Source organism: Podarcis raffonei, chromosome 5 (genome assembly GCF_027172205.1).
Source record: "Podarcis raffonei isolate rPodRaf1 chromosome 5, rPodRaf1.pri, whole genome shotgun sequence".
NCBI classification, from domain to species: Eukaryota; Metazoa; Chordata; class Lepidosauria; order Squamata; family Lacertidae; genus Podarcis; species Podarcis raffonei.
This window is the reverse complement of record NC_070606.1, coordinates 73320813-73326712: the sequence shown is the minus strand read 5'-3', so window position 1 is coordinate 73326712 and position 5900 is coordinate 73320813.

Here is a 5900-nt window from a genome sequence, read left to right as displayed (position 1 = left end):
CTCATAAAGGATGTGACTGTGAAAGTTTTTTATCCTAAAGAGGGAAACACCAAAGCAAGGGAAAAGGGGTGCCTATTAGGCAGGAATATTTCTTCAAACTGCCTCAAGTATTCTAAAGAATGTGAAAGAAAACTTTCCTTCAGAAGCAATCTTTAAAAACCTGGGCTCCAAAATATACTGAGCTGTGATGAATTGTATTAGATGGCACTTCTGAGAACAAGTTTCTCCTTTTTCATTATTCTTTTTATACTGATAGAATCATGTGATTATCAACACTTTAAACCAAAATTTTAATGAGGTTAAATGTTTGGGGTGCCTGTGATCTTTTTATTGCATAAAAACTTGCCTGGTTGTTAGTGTACATTCCCAATACCCTGATTTTCAAATAACTAGTAGTTTTTGCACCCATACTTAAAACGTTCTTTGGCTTTGGCCAAAATGACTGCTTTTAATTTAAAGTCAGGAAAGGGAACTGTGTTGCAATAAAAATCTTCAGCTCATCACCCACTAAATATCTCTATTCCAAATTGCCAATATCCTTTACTAGCATCTTTGCAAAGCAGCAATTCTGTCATTTGCTTTTTTGAAAAACAGAATTTCAATCGTTTGGCCATATACAGATTCTGCCTGTATGTTCCTGAAGACTATGAAAGACATCTCTTATTTTCATTAAGATAGTATATGATTCTGTAATGTGTCCAAAAGTAAATTATCTTTTTACACTATTTTTGCAGTACTTTTAAATAAAATTATTAAGAGCCATAATTGTCACCACTGCTTCTGTTAAATCCACTTCCACCCATGCCTGTTCTTTCGCAAAGGTGACATTTGCCAGCATATTAATCTAAGTGTTCAAGCGACTTTGCTGACTATATAGTTACTCCACAATACATGTAGAGGAGTAAAGGTCGTGGTTAATAATAGAAAGGCCAGTGTATAATGCAAGCACTAGCTTTGGCTGAACAGCACCTGGGTCCACTCTGGAGATGTGCCACAACCCAAAAAGCTTCTCAAGGCCAGTGTGCACTCAGGACCTCTCAGAAAACAGTAATAAAGTTATGGAGCATTATAGATTGAAATTATACTGTTGGAAAGCTTATTTATTTTTAGACCAATTCCAGTTAGTTGTGTGTTACACAGAAGTTTTGCGGTGGTAGAATAAATGTTTACAAGCACAAATAACATAGCTAACATGTGAAAGTGTGATGCAATTCCTTTCTGTATGCTACTTTTTAGTATTGCAGCCTGACTTGAAATAAATTTATGTTAACAGTCTGTGTCCTCTTTGCCTTTGTAAAACCTAATTTTGAATTAGCCTTTCTACACAGTAGAGAGGACATAAAGTATTTTCATATAGCAGCTCAGCAAGAAAAAGGATCAGTGTGTGACATCAGACAAAAAGGTATTTTACAAAAGTTCTGAATTGCTGTGAAATGCATTCAGTACAAGCTGAAGGGAGTACATGGAATTGGAATGCCAACATACCCTAAAGGCTTCAGTTTTCAAAGTAGCTGGTCACCTGTAGCTTGAAGATTGAAGGAAGGCCGCTAAAAGTACATAATCCAAAGCACAAATATCTCTCTTTTTTTCTTTTTTTTACTAATCTTTTTATTGATATTTTGGAAACGACATCAAACAATACAAAAAAGAAAAAAGACTGAAAAGAAGAAAAGCAAACAAACAAACAAACAACAACAACAACAACACCTATAAACATAAAACAAACAAACCAACATAACATCACTCAATTGACTTCCTTCCATCTCAGTTTAGGCAAAATAAACTCATAGCTTATCTGCAGATTGTATTATATCAGCTCTTTACATCGCAGGTTTTAGATTCCGCCCACTGTGATTTTGGTAATACCTAGATTGATTTCAATGTAACTTACAAATTTACTCCAGTCGTTCGTAAACTTAACGATTTTTTGATGCCTAATTTTTTGTGACATTCTAGCTAGTTCTATATACTCATATAATTTCATTTGCCATTCTCTAATGGTGGGGATATTGGAAGTTTTCCAGTTTTGCGCTAACAAAATCCTGGCGGCCACCATTGCATATTGAAAGAATGTTTGGTCTTCATTTTTGATCTCCTCTCCGATCATACCTAAAAGGAACGCTTCAGGTTTTTTGGGGAAGGTGTATTTCAGTATTCTTTTTAATTCATCGTAAATTTGTCCCCAAAATCTTTTCACTTTGTCACAGGTCCACCACATGTGAAAGAAATTACCCTCTTTAGTTTTACATTTCCAGCATGTGCTGTCTCCGGTCTTATACATCTTCCCCAGTTTTGCCGGGGTGATGTACCAACGATACATCATTTTCTCCATATTTTCTCAGAGAACAGCACATGCTGTGAACTTCATACCTTTCTTCCAAAGTTTTACCCATCTGTCAAACTCCAGATTATATCCAAGGTCTCTGGCCCATTTGACCATGACTCCTTTCACCTCTTCATCTTTAGTATCCCAGTCTAACAGTTGGTTATTTTTGGATAAAAGTTTAGTATTACTTTATAAGATTTCCACCTGGTACCTGGACTTTTTTTCACTCATTCCTATTTTTTTATGATCGTACCATAACGCATTAATTTGGTGAAATTGTATCCATCCAGTTAATTTATCCTTTAGCTCTTCGTACGGTCTAATTTTCCACCCTCTTTCTGATTTAACTAGGAGATCTTCGTATGTCCATCTTTCACATTCCAGATTTAACTTTTTTGTTGTTAAGATATCAATTGGTGAAAGCCACCAAGGGGTGTCTCTTTCAATCAGCTTTTTGTTCCTGTTCCAAACTTCTAATAACGAGCCTCTAATGATGTGATTAGAAAAGCCTCTGTGGATCTTTCCTTTATCATGCCACAAATAAGCATGCCAGCCGAATCTAATGTTAAATCCCTCTAGATCCAACAAATCCGTGTTTTTTAAAATGGCCCATTCTTTTATCCAACAAAGGCAAGCGGCCTCATAATAAAGTTTTAAGTTCGGAACTGCAAAACCCCCTCTTTCTCTTAGATCCATGAGGAGTTTGAATTTAATTCTTGCCCTTTTCCCTTGCCATATAAATTTAGCTAAAGTTCTTTGCCAATTCTTAAAACATGCCGTACCTCTAATTACCGGGATATTCTGGAATAAAAACAGTAGTCTCGGAAGAATGCTCATCTTAATCGCGGCCATCCTTCCTGTCCAGGACAATTTTAACCTATTCCAAATATCTAAGTCTTCCTTAATTTCTCTCCAGACCTTAGTGTAGTTATCCTCCACTAAATTTATATTTTTCGGGGAGATCCATATTCCCAGGTATTTTACCCTTTTCACCACTTTAATACCTGTTTTTAGTTCTAGCTGGTTTTTTACATCTTCGGCCAAATTTTTTGTTAAGATCTTAGTTTTTATTTTATTTAACTTAAACCCAGACAATTTACCGAATTCCTCTAATAACTCCAGGGCATTACTGGCACTTTCTATTGGGTCCTCTAAAGACAATACCAAATCATCGGCGTAAGCCTTTAATTTATATTCTTTTTCTCCAATTCTTATACCTCTTATTTTTGGTGTCTTCCTTATTTTATTCAAAGCACAAATATCTCAACATTTAGCAGAAGCAGGCTATGAGACCAGAATTCTTAATGTGTGGATCAAATAGGGAAACATGTACGCTCAAAAATGTATCCCAAAAGACTACTTCTGATGTATGCCTTCATCTGAATTGGAAGCCAAAGAAACACTGAACTGCGCTTGGAGTTTTAATCTTAAATGGATAGACAAACAAGCTTTTAAAGAGGGAAGCGGGGAGCATTTGAAGTTTTTTCTTTTTAAAAAGAATAGTGAAATATCAATTAATTTTTATATAAAATTAAATCCATATAATTCTAGATCGAAACTGCACAGCTTGTGTCTCAACAGGCCCACCAAACATAGCAGCTTACACAGGGGAGGCTAATTTGTAGCCCTTAGGTGTTCTTGTACTGCATCTTCCATGACCACTAGCCATACTGGCTGCCACTGATGGGAGACTTAGTTCAGTGACTTCTGAACTCCTGCATTAGGGGTTTGATAAGCCTGTTTTATGTGGGGCAGCAAACTCAAAGAGTTATTAAACACCCCATTGTTGGTGGACTACATGTTATGGACCTCTTTAAGGTATTGACATTCTAAACCATCTCTGCTAATGCAGCTGCACCTCACAATGCTGATCTGGCCCCACTCAAATTAATAGGTGCATCTGAGTTAGAGGAGGTAACATTTCTGATCCAGAATAACAGGTGCACATAACAAAGTGCAAGTAGAGCTGGATCAGAAGAGAACTGTCAAAAATTGGGTTCACCAAAACACATGTCTGAGGCTCTAGCAATGTAACCCTGAGTTAAAGGTTACCTCACCTCCAATAGGGGGACTTAAATACTGTAAATGCCAATAGCTTCCTACAAAAGTTTTCTTTCTCAGGAAAAGTACCTTTGCATATTTCTGAAAAACAAAGCTACACTTTCCAGAGCTTAAAGGTATTGTGCATTGCTCTGTAGCAAATACCAGTGCTTTGCTTCATAGCAGATCACACCTAGCACTTCCACAGCCTTCATGGGAGGTAAACCATGCATAATATCAGAGACTCCTTAGGATAAAGCTGAACAGGGAAGTCAGGCTAGATTATATTTCAGTTCAGTTGACATTTTCAGGGCAACACAGCAAATAGGCTCTCATACTGGGGACACTAGGAATTCAAAAACACTGGGAAGCTAGATTTCACGCCAGTACCAAAGCAGCATCTGGATATTCAGGTATACATACATGCTGAGGCAAATCACTTTAATCACTTACTGCAATTAAGAGGACAAACTGGATTGGAGAAAAAAAGAAAATGGATGTGAAACAACAGGATGAAAAGCTGTGAACTAAACATCAACAAATCATGGTTCATACATTCGCAAAGGCTTGATTAAAAAGGTGTGAGCCCCTCTCCTCTATGGTGCAAGCTACTTCTCCAGTGTGGGTCAGACAGACCTCTTATTGAGACCCAATTTTCATGTAACCATTCCTGCTCAAAGTGGCAGATCACATGAGCCAGGCTTGAGATTGGACACTCAGTTCACAAGGGAGGGGTAGGACTTTTGCAACTTCCCCACCATGACACAATAGAACTACTCCCAAGCTAAATGCATGAACCCATGCAGTGTTTTACACTCTAGAACCTAGATAATATATAATATTTTTATTCATATAGCACAAAGGAAAAGGTTAAAAAGTGAAGCATCCTTTGTAGCAGTTGAGAAAAACATTTACCAAATGTTTGGTGCATACCCACTACCATCCATTATGCTGCTTCATAGTGTGTGGCCTGAAGTTTAGGAACTAAGTGATTTACGCTGAAGCTTAATATTGCATTTCAGATATGGTTTTTAAATATATTGTTGGTCACTCTAAGGCTTCAAGATGGAAGAGACTATAAATCCAATATGTAATAAGTTGTTTTTTTAAAAAATTGATGAGTAAATGTAGAGCTATATGGCAGCTTTTTAATTTTTTTAAAAAAAGTTTTAATAAGCACTTTCTTCAGAGGTTTCAGACAATACTTGAATAGACAGTTTTAATATATGCTCAACTGTTAATGCTACATAAAGAGCTGGACTTTTATAGTGTTTTAAATATTTTTATTAAATAAAAATTAAGCATAGTAAAAATTATCCAACCAAATGGAGAGGCATTCAAGTAAGGCAATGCATTGCTAATAAGATCACGGTGCTTCCCCCCCCCCCCTTTCCCCACCCAACTGGCCTAAAAACCATTACAAAGAAAACAATGCCACTTGTCGCAACTAAGTCACTAACACATATATCAATGCTATTAGAGTAGAACCTATCACATAACTAGCTAACATTGCTAATTTCATGAGTCCAGGAAA